This window comes from Ambystoma mexicanum, chromosome 7q, assembly GCF_040938575.1.
Source record: "Ambystoma mexicanum isolate Mex_15411 chromosome 7q, UKY_AmexF1_1, whole genome shotgun sequence".
Classification (NCBI taxonomy): domain Eukaryota; kingdom Metazoa; phylum Chordata; class Amphibia; order Caudata; family Ambystomatidae; genus Ambystoma; species Ambystoma mexicanum.
In genome coordinates this window covers 730,493,922-730,514,271 of record NC_090941.1, presented here as the reverse complement: position 1 = coordinate 730,514,271, position 20,350 = coordinate 730,493,922, and positions in this window count along the sequence as shown.

The window sequence follows — 20,350 nt, the reverse complement described above, 5'->3', positions numbered from 1 at the left end:
CAAACTGCATATCCTGCTGTTTTGACTCTTGCATCCCATTGAAAATCCCATTAAAAGTCTCAAATTGCCAGTATAATCCATTGACTTTTCATAGACAAATCTGTATTAGCCTGTGTATGTCAGTGTATTCTTTTTATAAATCATTCAATCGTCTGTATAAATCCTAAGCATTATTTTCAAGTAAATTACATAATTCCCCTATAAAGTGATTCACGGTTTGAGTTGGTTGAAATTTAAAATTAACCACCTCATGCCAAGTGCCTTTCTTTAATAACTATAGTTATTAAAATATAACCTCAATAGAATATGTCTCTGATTAACAAATACCGAATTTGCCAGTGTACTGTGTTTATTCCCATGAATTCCGATTTTGCATCTGTCCCATAGAAAAACCAAAACCGTAGTCCCTTTGAGAATCATCCCTTTCTGTCAGAATCCTATCCGTTATGTGCCTTTGTCCTTCTCCTTGAAACTGATTTCTGATTTTGACAGCAAAGCCCTTTCTGTGGCTGCCTGTCCTCACAAGTCCTGTGTAAAAATGAATTTCCATTCTGCCGCGTGTGTTTTTCTTTTGGATTTGTTTTCTTCCCCAAAACCGAATTTCTCACCTTGTGTTCATGTTGACTTGGTGCCCTGATTAGTAGTCTGTAAGCTTCCTTATCTCTCGAGTGTAGCAACACAAATTTATTTTCTAGCTGTCCCACTGCGATTGTAAGCTGCTATGCGAGTAACAAGTAAAATCTGATTATGCAGTTTTGCTCATAAATCTGGTTTGCATTTTCTTTTCTGGCCTCGCATCTTGGGGTGGTGGGCTGAATTCAAAATCCAATTTTTCCCTCTTTATCCTGACTCCTTGCCACTGCCTTCCATCCAAAAATAATTAAGTTAGAAGATGTTTGGGGGGGAGTGTTGCAGGAGGAGTACCATTACATGCTTGAAAATCTGTTTTTCCATTAAAGATTCATGTGAATTGTGGGGATTAAGAACTAAATGTGTTGATGGAATCTGCATTATTTGTATTGCCCCAACATTGGTGGCTGCTGTCCAATTGTTTGATTTTGCTTTTATTTTCATTGAACCACGTAATAAATATCATATTGATACACACAGGCCTGGTTCCTCTTCCACTGTCACACAGGGTGTTTGTGAATGTTGGACGGGTTCGGGGTCTACTCAAATAAAAGAACCTGTGGTTGATTAAAGAAAGAAAACGTTTTTATTATGCGCCACATTCATTGTCATGGGAAAGAATCCCTGGCTGGATTGTGCCATGTTATAAAACCGTTCCAAGCTAAAGGATTTCTATATGAGAAAGCAAAATAATTTCCCCGTATTTTAGCTCGCTCTGTTTTGTGCTAAATAAGATGCTGCAGCAACAAACAAAAAGCTCATATCGCAGTGAGGAAGTATCTTGTTGGAAAACAATCTTGCCTAGAAATTGCATTGTTGTTTTCCTGTTTGCTTTTGAAGACAGAATGTTCAGATTGCAGCCAATTCCTGTAGTTATTTACTGCTCTCTAAACATACTGATTGACTGAGAGGAAGTCAATAATGGCCTTCATGTGCTAACAAGAAGAAGCATGTAGATTGTGCACTGCCCGCACTTTCCGCCCAAACCACATCTAGGAATTGCGCGCCGCATGCAATTGCTTGCTTGTTATAATTGCAAGCCTGTATGTGCTGCTTTGAATGTTACTGTTGATGATGCCTGCTCAATGGTCGTATGAAACCTGCCACTGGGTTCCTGACAAGGTCAATAGCCATTACTCAGTATGAAGCCCCTGGCCTCCTCACGCTGCCTGATGGCTATTTACTCGGAAACAAAAGAAGAGCTGGGCAGTCCAGCCCTCCTCCTGTTTGAGTACAGAGCCATCAGCACCAGGCAGCACTTTCATTCAAGGAGCCTGTAGTAAAGCATTGCACCACGTGGTTCCTTGAATTAAATGACTGCCTGCTGGTTGTGAGCTGGGACACACTGGTGTCACACCTTTGGTGCGCCCAGCCTCTTCTTTTGTTTAAAGAGAGACGCCGGGCCCATCATAGGTAATAATGCCAGTGCGCCCCAGCACTGCTTCTTTTAGCACTCCCACCCCTTAGGCGTTGGGAGACTCTCCATAGGAGGCGTTGCCTAAGCACACCTGTACTTAGGCCACACCCCTTAACGAGAGCCCTCCCTCAATTTCTAATCCAATTGAAAGCACTGCTTGGAGATGCTAGAACCACTCTTTCACAATACAATTGGCAGCATCATTGGTTGCTCTTTTGACCTTTGTCCTGCGCATTTCCTGCTCTCCGTCCTGGACCAGATGGGGCGCTGGTGCTGGACCAACACCAGACAGTGGGCCCACTCCCTAATTTTGGCCTGCTAGAGTTGGCCTTGTTCTATTATCGCCCTTCAGTTTATGGGTATTTCGCAATTGCTCTAAAAAGCGCAACATTTATTCTGATCCAGTGAAATTGAATGGGCGCGTAAGGGGGGCCGTTTCGGATTTATTTTCTTCTCCCACTTCACAAGGCGCAGTTTGGGGCCGCCCTTTTCCTCCGTGGATTTCCCTCAGCAGATCATGTTTTTTCACTGAGAGACAGCAGCATCCCACTCCAGCACCCCCCACCACCTAATTCGGGGAAGACAGCTACAAACGAGATCATTCAATACCTGACTCTATGAGAGAGGGTACTCCTAAAAATATACACCCAGGGAGAGTTATCATTCATATCAAGTTATTGATATGTTTTGAATGGTTGCTCCCTGATGCCTGCAGGCTATGACGCGGTATGAATAAATAAATAAATACATAAATGTGTTCTGTAGTAATTGGGACAGTGTTATATGCTGGGTATTTCTTGATGTAATTTCATTTCCATTTGGAGTTTTGTAAATTTGGGGAGTATGACGATTGCAGGAATGGGGTGTGTCTGGAGCAGTCAACGGCAAGAAACCGGATCTAAGGGCATGTTTGGTGGTGTGGAGGCGTACCACTCCAGTCACCATCGTTTGGAGGTATTCGCCAGCACTGGACTCACTTGAACTCTCCTCCACCCTTCAAAGCAGCCCTATGTAATCTGTAGATTTCAATGCCAAGCCCTCATCTCCAACCAAAATGCGTTGTCTTCGTCACTGACCTCACTGGGCACACTCCCCCAATAACATGTGACTTCCCCTGCCTCAGGGAATCAAAGGTTGGGAGTTACGAGAGGGGTTGTCAACATGAGTGTCGATTGAGGGGTGGGGCAGGACAGCAGGCACAGATGTGGGTTTGGTAGTGGGTATGGAGGGGGGAAGGGTGCAATGAATGGGTATGCATAACACACGACCTGTCAAATCTATGCAGCAGTATTCTGGTTAACCTGGGGGAACTATTACCTTTACATGAGTCACCCATTTAGTTCAATGCAAGGAGTCTTCGGTCCGCGTTCTGTATTCCCACGGCCGTGTCATTGTAAATCAAATCTTTACTTATAAAAACGAAAAGGACTCAGTCAGGGTAACATTAACGTTTGCAGAAAGTAACAGGAAGTCCCCACGTGTTGCCGTATCCCCCATGAATATGCACCAGCAGGAGCTTTTGGGGATAATGATGATGGCGCGCATCCAAAAAATTAGCGTTGGGGAAATCGATATATGGGTTATCTGTGATCACCTACCTGAGTTCCTGACAAAAAAAGTGCAAGGCCAGCCTGGCACAGATAGGCAGGCAATGGGGAAGCAATTAGTGAATGGCAGGAACTCTGGGCAGAACGCACATTCCAGGCACATAACTGTCTATATTATAACACACATGAAGACTCAAGGTTAGTTTCATTAAACCATTGTAGTGCCTACGACTTTCAAACTTGTCCTCCTTTCTTTAATTATGAATACGTTACAGGGATGACTTTACACACAGTTTAACGGCCGAGAAAACGTTTTTACCACATATTTTACACCTGAAAATGTCATGCAATGCTTAAATACAGACTATACAGTTCGAAACCCCAAGGAATGTGCCTAAAATACTCAAACATAGCTGAGGACTTCAGCAAGATGGGCGTACAGAAATTCAATGGCAAAAGGAAGGGCCCTCTAGATGTGGTTAGAGGTACTGCATCTAAACTAGATCAGAACAAAATCACACTATGGGAGTCAATGGAGAAGCGAGCGCAGCACCACCTATTAACAGCAGAGGTTAGGAAAAGCACATAAATCAAAGCATAGGCACATGCACATGAAGAGGGGAAATGCAACTTTAACAGACACTATCGGCTACAATGGAAAATCACGGTTGCAATGATCAACCTCAACTCCAACACACTGGAGGAGTGGGGAAAGGCATGGGAACAACTGGGCTAGGTAGAAGGCAGCCCATATAATCACACACATAGATTGCTGGAAGCTAGAAACAGTGGGGTGCTCACATGAAGTCAGCCACCACAACACCTGCAGAGGTCCCAGCAATGGCAGCGCGGACAGCAGCAAGGCAGTTCACAGCACTGCTCAGGGCCTGTCAGGAGTATAGGCTTCCAGCTACAGGGGGGCATGCCCGAGTCAGGTCTCACATCAGAACACATCAAACGCAGAGTCTCTCAAGAATGGCTCTGGGGATAAAGCTACACCCACACCCAGGAACTTTACCAAAGGGACAGGCCAAGTGGATGTGGAGGTGGGGGCCACAGGGGCAATGTCACTGCTGATAATGGGGTAGCAACAGCAAATCTATACACAATACATTGCAAATGCAGTGCTAACTGAATAATACATATTAGAACCATTTCCCCATACTAAAATGAACAATTGTCGAAGTTATCCTGTGTTTCCTGTGTGTATAAAAATAAACTAATGAATACAGGTTCCAGAAGATGTCTAATGGACATCCTGCAGTTAGGCCCAGTGGACTGTCCCTTCATGGGGGCGGCCTTTTTCCATCTGTTACATCTGAAAGGTCTGGTAAATAGTGTCTGGGGGATGGGCTAAGCAGAGAAGCCTCGAGTACTGGAAAATTCCAGCTCATTGAGATCCCTGCAGTCTACTGAACAGAATAAGGTCCCATAGAAGATACTGACTCTCCATATTAATCAAGGTAATTCAAAACCACATTTTACATAAAAGCTTTTCTTTCAGCCCACACCAGTTTTACAGAACATATTTTCTCAGCAATTTCTGTTCCAAGGTCCACCTGCACCATACGCAGGCCTGATCTATCTGTAGTATTTTAACGTAAGGGGGGAGCCCTGATGGCAGACCCTTGGGCTGTTTACAACAGTGTATAACTGGGGTGTGTGGTAGCCGCTGGTTTAGAATTGAAACATAGCTTTAATATTGTATGTTATAGTATTTTGATATAACTGGATCAGTGTTTGAAACTATCACCAAAGACCCAACGTGAGAGTATTCTTCTCTTGCTCACATGCAATGAGATGCTGAGGCTAGTTTTGGAATAAATCACAAGCCTGTTCCTAGTCTCATAGGTATCAAAAAAAGGTTCATGTGTATAATTACATGTTATAAAATTAAATTATATTAGAACAATTAAGGTAGTACATATCATTTTAGCTATGCAGAAGAAAGACAAAGGCAGTATGCATATACATGAGGACCCACATCAAAACTAAACGTTGGTCTTAGAATTGTGTGGCATAGATTATTTACATAGGAAGAGCATTACTTTTGCTATAGCAAGAACCATCCATTGAGTTCAAACAAATCAAAAGGAAATAATTGCAATACAATTGTTGAAGTACATTTGGAATTCAGTGACAGCAATTTTTCAAAAGCAATTGGAGAGAGAAAGAACAAAGCAACAGACAAACAGTGTAGAGGTTGGATAATGAACAATTTCTATCTAATAGTAGTTCTAGAGCAAGAGAAGGTTCTGATTACGGGGGATGGTCAAAGTCCAATGGGACCATCATCTGGATTGCTGTCCTGTAAGGTGAATTACTTATTGTTATGAGAAGAGAAGGGGGAGGTTGTATCACACTAGTTTAGTAACGACCAATCCTTGGTCTACGTCGGGAAAAAGCTTCCCAGATTTTAACTACCTGCAGGCTGATGGTGGGGCCTGCTTCAGGGATAGTTCGGCTTCCAGGTATGGTGCCTTCTTCTGGGCCGATGGATTGTGTCACCCTGTACAATGTGAAGATAAAACAGGACAAAGTCTACTTAGTGTGAGTTTTGCCTATGGAGTTGTATAGCAAAACATGTTAGGTCAGGAATAATAAAGAGACATAGACAAAGCCAAAAATGGTTTCTTTATAAAGAAAGATAGTTCCTCTGACCTTGTGCTTATGGATCCGGACTGTGGTAGGAGAAGGGGAAGGACGTGCCTAAATTGCGTAAACTCGGGCTCCCAAGTTGAAGTACAACATGTATTCTTAATACACAATGTTGTGGATGGTATCCAAGGGGAGTCTTTGCAAGGGTGAGCCACAGTGTCAGCTGGAGATAAAGAAAATGAGCATTAATTATTCCATACTGTTGGGTGGAAAGTAAGAACATAAGGATGGTACAGTTCTTACCTCATCCGTCGTCAACGTACGTATCAGTGGAATGAACGACTGTGTGTCTAACTGTCGACGGGCTTAACGAGTTGGTCCACTGGTATGGCTGCTGGCAATTGTATTCTGGTAATTCTATACGTTTTTGGCCATGAGTGCCTGCACAGCATTTGCCAGTGTAGGGGAGCAAAAGCACCTCGTGGGCATGGAGGTCTCCCTAGTGGTAGTAGATACAAAAAAAGGGGGGGTGGAGGTACGGGGGAGAAGGTGCGGGAGAGAAACACAGAGTTAAGGCTGTGATTGTCTAAAAAAGGGTAAGGTGTGCGCCAAAATGGAGTCTGGGTAGGCACCTGTAGAGGTAGCTTAGTAAAGGGTATACCTGCAGCTGCAGGGACGCTATCAAAAACACAAGCGAATTGGGCTTGGTGGGCTGTGGCCGTGTGTTGCTGGAAACGGTCCGCGTACCTTCTCAGTTTCGGAGAAGGATCACAACACGCATGCGTGGAGGCTCAGTGTAAGTATCGGTATACTGGCAACAAACGTCCAATGCTGAGGGCTGCTTGAGTCTGCAGCGCGGCCCTATTGGTGCGCATGTGTAGAGGAGTAGTGTGAACGGATGCCGTTGTTGTGGCAACACTATTGTTGTCATTATGTTGCTGGAAGCCTGGACCCTCAGAGCTGTAGCGGGCGGTGCTGAGCATACATGGGCCGAGGAAAGGACAATGTAATCGGAGCCTCGATCTCTCTGAACTATAAAGAGGGAGGCACGGGGGCACCAGCTGTTATTGCAGGTAAGGCAGAATCTTGGCATTGTAAATTAACCATCATAGTGTGCCAAGAGTCATTGCTGCGTGTGGAGGGGCGCCGAACAATAAGGCATGAAACTTAAATCACCTCAGGCTGGAGGTGTTGTACCCTTTGCTGAAATTGCACTATCTGCAGCTCAGGTTAACCTAGATTGCTAAAGTGGGCAAACATAGAAAGAGAAGAAGAACACCAGACTTAGCTCTGGTTTTATGTGGGGGGTGAATGAAATAGCTGGTGTGGGAGGCTGTCATTGTGTGCATGGGGATCTGCGTAGCATGTCTCAATAGGCCGCCATATGCCCTGTATGAAACCTCGCCTATTCACTTGAGCCTGTGGGGTGGTGCAAGTGTGCCCCTGGCGGTGTGGCCTATCTAAAGGTGGCCATATCACAATAGGTGGAGAGGTGGAGTCATGCCATATCAATTATGATGGTAATTTTCAGAGGGGGTGGCTTCACTAAGGGCAGATTCGATTGTGCGCAGCTTAAAGATCCACCACACCTCTTTATAGTTGAGAGCATTCTTGATGTTGGAAGTGTTTTGAATTTTGTCTAGGACCCACCATTTCATCTGGTCTTGTGTGTGTTGAAATTCAAGATAGTGGGCGACCATGGGTGCTGTAGCAGAGCAGCATCTTATTCTTGAGCGATGTTCTCCAATAAGTTTATGCACGGGTCTGCTGGTCTGTCCTACATATCGAAGCCCACATGGGCATTACATAGTGTAGATCACGTTTGGAGTTTTGCAATTCATAAATTGTTGTGAAGTCCAATCTTTGCCAGCAATCTGAAATGATTTTGTTTTGCTTGTATATCTGCAGACCGAGCAGTTTCCACGCGGATGGTGGCCTGTCATTTCTCTCAAGTTCCATAGGCCCGTTCTGGTGTCTTTTTTGGGAAGACGGGCATGTGTTAGCCATTCATTGAGATTTTTTGATATTTTGAGTGCCATCCTCGGTATCGGTTCATCAGGTACATTTTGATGTACTAGGGGCCAGAATTGTTTGATAATTCTCTTGATTTTGTTCGTGTCTGGCGCAAAGGTGGTCACACAGATGATACAGTCGTTTGCAGTGTCTCTAATCCTCTGTTGCAGTAATGTTTCTTTCGGTATACATAGTACTCTTTTCCGTGTGTTTTTGAGTAACTTTCTGGGATACCCGCGAGCTGTAAGTTTAGTCTCCAGATGTTCTGCAGGATATCGATATTGCTGGGTTTCCGAACAGCGTACTCTCAAAAACTGGCCGAACGGTAAATGGTTTTAAGACTCTGTGGGTGGCTGCTTTTGAAACGGAGTAGTGTATTTCTGTCAATTTCTTTTCCATATAAAGTGCATAAGAGCTTGTCCTGTGTGGTGATAGTTAAATCGAGGAAGTTGATAGATGATTGGCTGCTGCACAAGGTGAATTGTATCTCCGCCGATTGTGTATTTAGCCAGGTATGGAATGTTGACAGTCCAAGTGGTGGCCCTGTCCACATGCCCCTCTTCCCAAAAGGGCCACCAGAATACTCTCATGTTGGGCCTTTGGTGATTGTTTCAAACACTGATCTAGTTACATCAGACTACTATAACATACAATATTAAACATATGTTCAAATTCTAAACCGGCGACTACCTGATCTATCTGTAGGTCACATGGTGCAAATGAGCAACTGGCTAAAAATCCTCCTCTGCAAGGTCTGACGGCCCACAGACCACTGCCCTGGGTACCAGGTACTATTATTAGTAGCAGCTTCTATTTGTCGGGTGTTTCATATGCAATTAAATATATTGATGGCACCTTATGTAACTGATCATCATGTTATGTTTTCACAGAACAACAATGGCAAGTATTTGAGCAGCGCAATTACTTGAGGATTGGCCGTGGCAGGGCAGCCCTCCAATGTGACAAGGTGTGGGATATTGATAGGCTGTGCACAATGCCACAAGAATAGTTCTGACCCGCTGCTACCTTAGAACCTCTGCTGATTATCTCCACTGCCTGAGCAGAGGGCACCTTGAAATAATGTGGCCCACAAGTGCATATACTTTACATAACAAGCTGTTGAAGTTGTACCTGCAGCCACATTTTTGGCAAGAATTGTGGAAAATTGTGCATTTGAAAATACAAATACCAATCATCTCACTGACCCGCATTTCCCCACAAAACTGTATCACGCTGGCCTGTCAGCTCAGACCTTTTGACTTAGCCCTATTGCCTTATATAACTGTCCAAACATGGCCTATAGGGCTGGGCCAGCTGTTTAAGCACCATTCTTCCAAGCTCCTTCTCTTCCTATAGTCCCAATACCCCCAGGCCCACTACTTAAATAGCTCATCTGCCTGAGAGCTTGCATGGCATGCTCCCCTCTGAGCACTGCACTTGTCTGTGTTGGGCAGGTGGCAAGCCCATCCCACCCCGCTGGGCTCTTTAAGGTGAGACAAGCCCCATTGAAAGAACTATAATATACCAGGGGTGGAGGGTGTCCAAAGAATCCCCACACAATCATAATATTCTATTCGATTTAGACATTTTAGACATAGTGCGCATGAAGCAAATGCCATTTTTTGTAGATATTAGTAGCCATAGTCAAAGCACAAGACCTGCACAGCCATGCAGTATTTAGTGTATTGGACACAGGCCGCGAGCCTGAAGGGGAAATCAGGGATAGGCCCAAGCGTGGATGAGAGAGGCACATGCCGCCAACTTCCACAGAAACCCTTCTTTGTTCTAAGATTGTCATCAATGTATTTGCTCTACAAAGAATGTTCCTTACAAGCCCAGGAGGCAGTACTGGGAACCTTTGTGTACGTGTTATCACAAACAGGCCAAAGCAGGTCTCCGACGCCCTCCCATCTAACTACAAGTTATAGCCCCTACAACTGCCCTAGTCCTGAGACCCCTGAATTCCAAGACAGCAATTGACCACAGACCACCGACCACAAACAAATCAACTATAAAAGATCTGAGAGTATGGTCGTCCCACCTTTATTTCATAATGACATGATTTGCAATGCAAGGTACAGAGAGGGATACATTATAGTTCAAAAGCAATGGTGGTAGCCTTGGGAGCTGATGACGCAATCAGGAGTAAGTGAAGTATGCATGGGTCGGTTTAACCTCGAGTCTCCCCTGTGTCAGTATATGAGCATGCCAGGTGCGCTGTATAATGATAGAGTAGCACTGTTCACAAATGTAGCTAATTGCTTGGTTCCCTGGAGACGATGAGCCTAGCAGACCCCACATGATGGAAGACGGACTGACTAGGTTGGGACCCATTGGTCATTACCTGGCATCCCCTATGGATCAGGTCAGCCATGTACAGGGTTGTACCAACCAGCCACGTTGGTTTCCTCTGTATACAGTGACGTCACCCATGATGCTGTGTCTCCGTTTAAGCTTCTGCTTGTACACTTTTTGGCCGAACGTTCCATAGCAGCAAAGTTCTTTGCTGAGGCACCTACTTTTCTATTAATAAACACTTAACACTTATTATCCTTGTAAGAGTTTCTTGGGCCTTTTTCCCTAGCGGGTTGTATTTTTTCTGGTGTGAGCGTTTAGGGGCGTGCCTTCACCTGTGCAACTAACCTGTGGATGGGTGACTTGGAAATATGTACTCCTGTCTTGTGTGCGCAGGTTGTGTGCCTTCATTCTCTAGTGGGGGACTCTGACTTTTTCAGTGCGAGAATACAGTTCAGATGTTTTCTTTGAAAAGAAATATTGATCAGATGAGAACCCCTAGAGCATTTTCTCATTTGTCTCCCCCGATCCTGCCATGAGTGCCCCCTGCCTCTATCAGCCCTTTGTGCCTGTAGGTTCCCACGGAATCCCCACAACCGGCCATAGTTATTGGCTGGCGCACAATGCATTCTATGTACAGTACTTAGCCTGCGACTCATGTTTGTATTCAATGTTTTTTCTGGATTTTTTATTTTACTTGCACGTAAACATAAACACAAAAGCACCAACATACATTTTTAAAAAGGCCAGTGCAAAAAGACGTTGACCGGGGTAAGAGCATAACAAATGCCCCACTGGCCTCCTGCCACTGCACTGATTGCTTCCCCACCAACGTATGCAGATGAATCATAGGGTGTCAAACGAGAGCATCAACCCATCCCCATGAGTCACAATGTGCTCTGCTACACAATGACAGTGGCAGCACTCTGCACCACAGCACCCGATGCTCATTGCTGCTCAAGCATGTATGTTCCTGTTTCCATGTACACTGTTACAAAACCAAAAAAGCAGACCTTGCCAAAGTTAGGTCTGACATTTGTATGGGGGTCCCTGACCTGCGTTTCTACTGCTGTCTCTCCGGAAAACTCTGTACTGTAGTGCTTAATTGATCAATCTTTCATGGCCCAGCTTGGGCTACACAACCTTAACTCCAACCCATCCATGGCTACTTCAGAACGCTGCCTCCAGAGCCATCCTTGGCCCCCCTTTTGGAGCACACATGTCACCGGAGTTGAGGCATATTCACTGGGTCCCCATTGAAAACCGCATTCTTTTTAACTCCATGTGTATTGTCCACTGTGCCTTTTATGGCCTGGGGCAGAGTACTCGCTCTCTCCGCTCCCAGTCGGCTCTTCTTGTAGTGGTCCCCAGATCAGACGGTTGCAGACGGGTGGGCGTGCTTTCTCGATGGTGGCCGCTAAAGCCTGGAACGCCCTTCCTCTTGTTTTACGGGGGACAGTGCTGACAGGGAAGGAGAGCCTCAGGAGTTGGTATCAGATAATGGGGCACAATTCATGGCAAATGATGTACAAGATTTTCTCAAGGAAAGAGCAATTAGACATAGAACCACTGCTTTATACCACCCTATGGCTAATGGATTGGTTGAGAGAATGAATAGATTTATCAAAGACACTATTCAATTAGCAGTTGCAAACAACATTCCTTGGAGAGAGACTCTTAAAGAAGCATTGCTCACATATAAAGTCACGCCACATTCCACAACAGAAGTAGAGCCGTTCACAATGATGAGGGGAAGAGTGGCCACCAACAGACTGAGACCAGCTTGGTTAACAGAAAGAAACAACAGAGTTGTGGACATGGAAGCTGTGGTGGAGAGAGTAAAAGACAAACAAGCAAAGTATAAGAAATATTATGACAGGCAGAAGAATGTGAAAGAAAATACCATAAAGGAAGGTGATTGGGTTAGAGTGAAAGAGCCCAGAAAAGTTGTGAAGGGAGAATCCAAATATCGTGATCTGCAGATGGTAGTGAGTTGTTCCGGGAAATCTGTAGTATTAGAAGATGGAAATCGGTGGTCATGTGACGATGTGATCAAGACAGACGGGGAGGTAAAGCGAACTCTTGACATTGCTAAAAGAGTGGTGTGGCGAGATGTTAACAAAAGTAAAGAAGAGTCAACAAACAAACACGCCAATGTTACAGATGTGAGGAAGGACTATACATGTATGGCGAAAACTAGAAGTAGAGTACCATATTTTAAAAAAGACTTCATGTACTATTAATAACTTTTCACAAGAGGCCCATCGGCTACATCTGGGAAGCAGAGACGATGTGTATCCTTTTACTTTGGTGGTGTAGCCTGACGTTTTGAATTTCTCTTTAATAGTTCTCTCGTTAGTTAAGAATGTGATAGTTACCTGTGTTCATTATAAAGGGGGGAGATGTTATATGGTAACTTGGTGATTGCATCACTATGTTAGAACCCTCGCCAGCTCGGGTTCCAGATGACGTTGTCTGTGTGGGCTCGTGATGCGAGCTACAGGGAGATAACGACATCGGAGCTGCGATGGTTGAAGGGGAACTCTCCATATGAATAAACGCACAGAAATACATGAGCTAGTTTGAGTCGTGATTGATGCTGCGAAGTGCGTGAGAAATGAACCTAACAAACAGCTGATCACCTTACTTTCCGCCGGTCACTAAAAACCTTTTTATTCTAGAGTACTGTGATATATTACTCCCCCTGAATGCAATCAGTGCCATGATACCTATGGGTGTCCGTGCGCTCAATAAATTCAATTAACATGACTAACATAACATAATCACATATGCTGCTGTATGAAGTCAGAACTGAAGCCAAGCATCCACTAGTGCCTTGATTGTCAACCATTGACAAGTGCAAGGTCTTTATATTACAAAAGGGGGTAGATTAATGTGGGTCACGTCAGAGGCAAAGATTAAATGAGGGGGAATTCAAGTACACAGTATCGTACTCTGGGGGTGTGCAGGTGGGGGGCTGAATGACAACGGGCAAAAGACCAAGGGACATAAGAGTGTGTACCCCCTTCTCAGCCATGTTGCGAGTACAGTAAGAAATTAATAAGACACAAGAACAGCTAAGAACCTCTTTTGATTGTAGTCTCTAGTGAATCAAATAGAAAACGTTTTTATTGTCAGTTATATGAATACTTGTATATTTGAGAGCAATCTCATGTAATGGTGCAAGTACATGGACTTCGGTGTCAAAACATGGCAATGATGGGCAAAAGGAAATAACATTTCTTGACTGCCCCGCCCCTTCAGCTCCAGGCTGGGAACTGCCACCAATCCCCCTCCCCACTTACACACACACATACCAATCGCAGCAACTATAATTGTATTGGGGCAGGGGACGCAGCAATGGTAGCAATGATAACAATCCCTTTCATAGGACACAACAGTGTCTTCAGGCAATTACAACACCAAAAACAATAAGAACATAATAATCGTTATATTACTACTGCAAGGTATCAATGGCGGTAGACGGGGAGATGACTGTGAGCAAAGCAGCTTCAGCCTCGGAGCATTTTTGACCAATACACTAAAGTGCAATGGTTTTTGTCGATAGAGTTTTTTGCACAGTTGACTGTTTCTGTTTGTACACCTGGGGCCAGATTGCAGAAACTTTGCACCAGTGCAAGTGCAAAGTTTGCACGGCATTAGCAGTAGGGCAAAGGTTGCCCCATTTTAACAAACAATGGGACACATTAATAAACCATTGCACCTCGACAAGTGCAGTTTAGCATATTAAAAGCACAAGGGCAAACATTGCCCTAGTGCAAAAAAGATGCATTTTCACTACATTTTTGCACCAGGGAAACGTTTGCCCTAGTGCTAATATGGAATGGTATTAGCACTAGGGCAAACGTTGCCTTGATGCAAAAACGCATCAAAAATGTATCCTTTTAGCACTAGGGCAATTTAAGCACTGGTGCTTTTAATATGCCAAACTGCACTTGTCGAGGTGCCATGATTTTTCTTATGTGCCCCAGTGTTTTTAAAAATAGTGCAAACTTGCCCTAGTGCTAATACTGTGCAAACTTTGCACTTGCACCGGTGCAAAGTTTCTGTAATCTGTCCCCAGAAATGAAAATGATAAATCCACACTTAAATGCTGCAAGTGTAAAAATGTGCAAATAAATGAACACCTTTTTTAAGAAGCATTTTGGTGCATTTGTTTTGATGTCATTAACCTATTACAATACAAGAAACAATAAGATCATAACCTCTGTAGCAAAAAACATGAAAACCACAGGAGGCAAATCCAAATCAGAAGCCATAATGCAATGCATAATAAGTACTGCAGATTTACAATGCAAGAATTATTGACCACAGTAGAATGTAGCAGCATGGGCAGATCAAATCCTGGGACCTAGTTTATTGAGGAGTCACCCAGATGATGAGACTCACAGCAAGCTCAACAATCTGGTTACCAGTCTACCATAGGTACATCAAGTAGGCCACCAAAACTATAGAGTGTGACGGACATGGCAAGGAACCACCAAATGGTGTAATAATACACAGCACCTCAAAAGGCTATGTACGATCAATATCGAAGATAGACTGGGGCCATACAAGAGCTAAGATGTGTGGCTGGTGAGGCCAATTAAAAAACAGCAATATATTCAGAATGTGCTGACAGCTACTGTACATTAAAACCAGCAACATCCCTTTCTGTTGTTTCCCGTCATATGCCTTGTACCACTCCTTCTCTATCTTCATCTCCTCTACCTCTTTTTAACCTTGACTGTTGCCTCTCCTGTTATTGCTGCAATAGTCATGTTTATATCTCCCTATCAACTGGTAACCCTGTTGTTCTTTATGGTCCCTTTCAGGGACATCATTTTAGGGTCATCAGGTGGTCACACCTCCGACCCCTGATGTCTTGCTTGCTACCCCTGTGGTCTGCCTTGCTACCCCTAAAATAAAAATATTTTTTAAATATATTTTAATTTTTTTCTTTTACAAATTGCAGCTCCCTGGCTGTGGTCAGCGCCATGTGGATCTTTGTTTCTGGAGTGGCTGGCTTTCTTGTTCAGGCTTCTTAAAAAAACAGGGAGTTCCACAAGTGTAACACTTTGAGCAGTGACCCTAAATAAGAAACAATAGGAATAACAAATAATTTGTCTTTCTGGAATTCTATACAATAATTGCTAGACTCATTAAAGGTTTATTTCAGGCACACCTCAGGGGGTGAGTCACTAATTGAGCCTGTTCTTAAACACCTGAAATTCACAATGCAGACATAAAACCTCTAAAAAGGATTTAGAGAAAAATAAGTATCCATTTCGGAATATGTATTTTGCTTTTCGCAAAGTTGCAGTTATAGCATGTTTTTTCTGCAGTTGTGTTTGTTACCATCATCACAAAACATTCCATCTCGGTGTCCTCGCTCACTTGACAAAATCCTTGTGCCTAAAAGCTTGCGTACAGTGTAGAAATGTTTGATCATAACACATAAAGTGGCCCTTGATTTCTTTGTTCCACAATTAATGCTTTGTTATAATGTGTCTATCTTTCCTATCTCCATTGCATGCTGTTCAGGATGTTTGTTTGCATGTCGGAAGTAATGAGTGTCCAGAGTACCGGATGTCGTGTGAGTGTGCGCTGCTTTTCCTGCACTGCTCTAATTTCGATGCAATGTGTGTGTGATCTGCAGGTTGCAGGTTCGAATCTGCAAAGCCAACTCAGCCTTTCAGCCTTCGTAGGTTGATAAATGTGTACCAACACAGGTTGGGTGATATTGCATGTAAATTTGTTCTAAATAAAGCGCTTAAGCGTACTTGCTATATAATAACACATTATTATTATTTGGCCAGTAATTTGGTAATATGGGCCTATACACACTGAGATTTATGATATTTATGATACATATGGTGATCCATTCCTGTATGAAATGTATATCATATTACAGTGATATTGTAACCACATTTTTTGTAGCGTACCTACGAACAATGCTATGTGATGCCACTTCCTGTTTGTCAAGGGGTGAAAGGTCATGTTCCATCACTTCCCGTGATGTTACTTTGTGGTGGGGTCAAATTACATCACTTCATGTAATGTCATCAGAGGTCAAGGGTCATGTGATGTCACTTCTGCTACCCCTGGCATTTTGGTGAAATGACATCCCTGGTCCCTTTGCACCTTCTTTTCTTCCTTCTTTAGCTTGCTGCTTCTCTACCCTTGAGTCTTCTGTGGCTGATCTCATTTGGCCATGCATAACACGTTCCCACCTGGAAGGGATCCTGCTTAGCCAATGGAAACCACTGGGTTTGCTAGTACTTGCTAAAAGTGCAGCCAAAACTGTGAGCACACATTCTGTACAGGGTCGGACTGAGGCATAAAATGGTCTCAGACACCAATGAAAAAGTGGCCCACAGTTGCAAATGGAAATTCATTCCTTTTGTGACAGACCGTTTGAGTAGTGCCCATGGGGGAGTTTTTTTGATAAAATGTGATGCAAATTGTGCATTTTAAAGAATATTCATTCAGTAGCACTGGTCAAAACTACTAGTCCGCATGGTGAAGTAATTTATCAAGCTGGCTCAAATTGACCAATAACGGTGAATTTCAGGGGATTTTCGATTTTACTTGTAAGCATAACATCCCTTTAACAACGGTTTTTCATTGAATTTCATAGGTTTTTATCAATGCAACTTAACCATAATGTCCCCTTAACAAAGTTTTTTATTTGAATTTCATAGGTTTTTATAAGTGCAACTTAACCATAACGTCCCCTTAACAAAGTTTTTTCATTGAATTTCATAGGTTTTCATTAGTCCAACTTAACCATAACGTCCCTTTAACAAAGTTTTTTCAGTGAATTTCATGGGTTTTTACCAGGGCATGCTATTTTGCTACAACTTACTAATATCATACTTACCCAATATAGAAATATTTGTGTCCAATTTACAAAGTGTCACCTTAAAACTCTGCCATTTCCCACCTTCTAGAATCATTTTTAACACTTCTATACACGTTTTGCAACTATTTCAACTAGTTTTGCATACATAGACGTATATGAATATCTGCCTTTATTGCAGACTTTCCGGACAGTGCCACATGACCATACACTGGCGCGCGGCATGATGACGTGTCCGAGAACCCTAAAATGTGTGGTTCGTGGACAGTTCGCAACTGCATTTTCTACTGATCTAGGAACTTTCAACTTCAAAATGTCCATTGCACAGCTCCAACACCTATTCCTACTCATTATCCATATAGTACACAGTACATACTTTTAGTAAAACTGCTATTTATTTTAAAATGGCAACGGCTAATGCCATCCCTCCTCCCCAAGAGCCACCACCACTGCTGTAATCAAGAAGCATGAGAAACACTGCCCCCTACCTTAGAAATAACATATGCGCAACATTTTGCCCTGTCCACCTACCACTCCATATTAGTGTTTGGTGCCTCTTCCCTCATTTCCCTCCCCACCTTTCGTTCTTAGCTCTCCTGCCCAAAATAAAAAATACATCCAAAAACAACAAAAGAAATGTTCCTTTAGGAACCACCTTTCACAGTTAAAAAATAGAACTATAAAGAAACGCGTATACATGTTTGTGCGAAGTTTGGTGGGATTTTGTAAAGAGGGGGCAGAATTTGAGGGGGGTCCCAAAATGTTGTAAAGGCTTATAAATGTGGTGCCATTTGACAAATCTACACAAAGGTTTGCAAAAAGATTATAGATCTAGATATAAATGTTTTCGTAAAGTCTGAATGGATTTTGTCAAGTGGGAGCTAGGTTATATGACCATTGTATGTGCATACATTTGACACTTTTGAAAAAATAAAACATGGGTGGATTACCAGCAAACTTGTGCAAGGAGCATTGAGAAGGACCTGAAAGCATGGTTTTGCAAATTTGCCCCTGTTTTATTTTTTGACAAGTGTCATAATGTAGGTACAAAAAATAGTGATATACCTTTGGTGATCGAGGTGTAGCCTGTGGCCATGTGCAGTGGCCAGATTGTCCGGGCCATGGAATAAGGTCATGATCCAGACATGGACAAAACATGGGGTTAAAGTGGCCTTGTCCACCTCAAACTGGCTTTGTAGTAAAGTTATTCGAAATTGGGATAGATTTGAAAAGGAAGAAAAATGTGCTTGTGGTAATATGGTCATAGAGTTCTCTTTTTGCCTTCTTCAGGCTGCCATGGAAAGCAAAGAGGAAATGGATTTTCCTTCCTACACCGGGACACCACCGCAGGCGCCCCAGTGTAGGAAGAAAAATCCTTTTTTTTTGCACCCCGGGTTCCCGCTTTGGGAACCTAGGGTGCTAATGGCCTTCATCCTCCATTACACAGGCTGGAATGGGGGAATAATGGTCCAGAGACCTTGTTATCCACCCTCGCTTTGCTTGGGCTGATAACTTGGGCTGATGGGCCGGTATCCACCATTGCAGTCCCTGGAACGGAGGCTGAACACCAGAATATTCCCATTAGCATAACACAAAATGCAAATGGAAATGTTGGAAAATCTTTTTGAGTCTATATACTTTACTGAGAAATATAAAGTAGATGGAGTCTATACATTTTTTTTTGTTTTTTTTCACTTTGAAAGGTGGTTCCTAAAGGAACATTTATTTTGTTTTTGGATGCATTTTGTTTTTGGTAGGAGATCTTAGAACGAAAGGTGGGAAAGGAAATGAGGGAAGAGGCACAAAACACTAATATGGAGGGGCAGGTGGACAGGGTAAAATGTTGCACGTGTGTTATTTCTAAGGTAGGGGGCAGTGTTTCTCATGCTCTCATGTTGTCTCTTGGGGAGGAGGGAAGGCATTAGTTGATTCTATTTTAAGATAAATAGCAGTTTTGCTAAAAGTATGTACTGTGTACTAGATTGTTAATGGATGAGTAGGAATAGGTGTTGCAAGGGAAATTTTGAAGTTGAAAGTTCCTAGATCAGTAGAAAATGCAGTTCCGAACTGTTCGCGAAGCACAGATCTTATCGTGAAGTGCATATGGGTTCTCGGACACATCATCATGCCGCTCATCAGCAAATGGTCATGTGGCACTCTCCGGAAGGTCAGCAATGAAGTCAGATGTTCGTAGACATTATGGTTAAGTTGCACTAATAAAAACCTATGAAATTCAATGAAAAAACTTTGTTAAAGGGACATTATGGTTAAGTTGGACTCATAAAAACCTATGAAATTCAATGAAAAAACTTTGCTAAAGGGACGTTATGGTTAATGTTCAAAAATTGGTGGCAAGGCAGGCACTCTGTTGCCAGTCAAGTTTTCCTGCATTAGCTTCTCCTCCAAACGCACATTTTCATGACTCCATCAATCTTCAGGGAGGCTGTATTTCTTTGCTTTTTCAGGCGTATTTTCATTTCCTTTTCAGGTGTGGCAATTAAATTGACTCTAAGGATTCTGGTACTTATATTTTTCGCACTTACATTTTCTTGCAGGTGGCTGGAAACAACTCCCTCCATAGCACAAAATCCCCTTAATGGGGGGAGGGGGAAAGCCCTGGTTGTGGCTCTCCATTGTAAGGTATGATGGCCTTGCAATTGATGAAGATTGATGAAGTCATGAAAACATGCGTTAGGAGGAGAAGCTAAAGACTGGTAACAGAGCACCTGCCTTCACATCTTTAAACAAGGACGTTATGGTTAAGTTGCGCTACTAAAAACCAATGAAATTCAGTGAAAAAACTTTGTTAAAGGGACGTTATGGTTCCAAGTAAAACCGAACAACCCCTGAAATTCACCAGTTATGGTAAGCTAAGCAAGCATAACTCGCGCCACTACTGTGCACTGCTAAGACTAACACCCAGGACATAAAAGATGGCATCACAAATGTCATTGATGACATCACTGATGACATCACATGTCTGGCTCA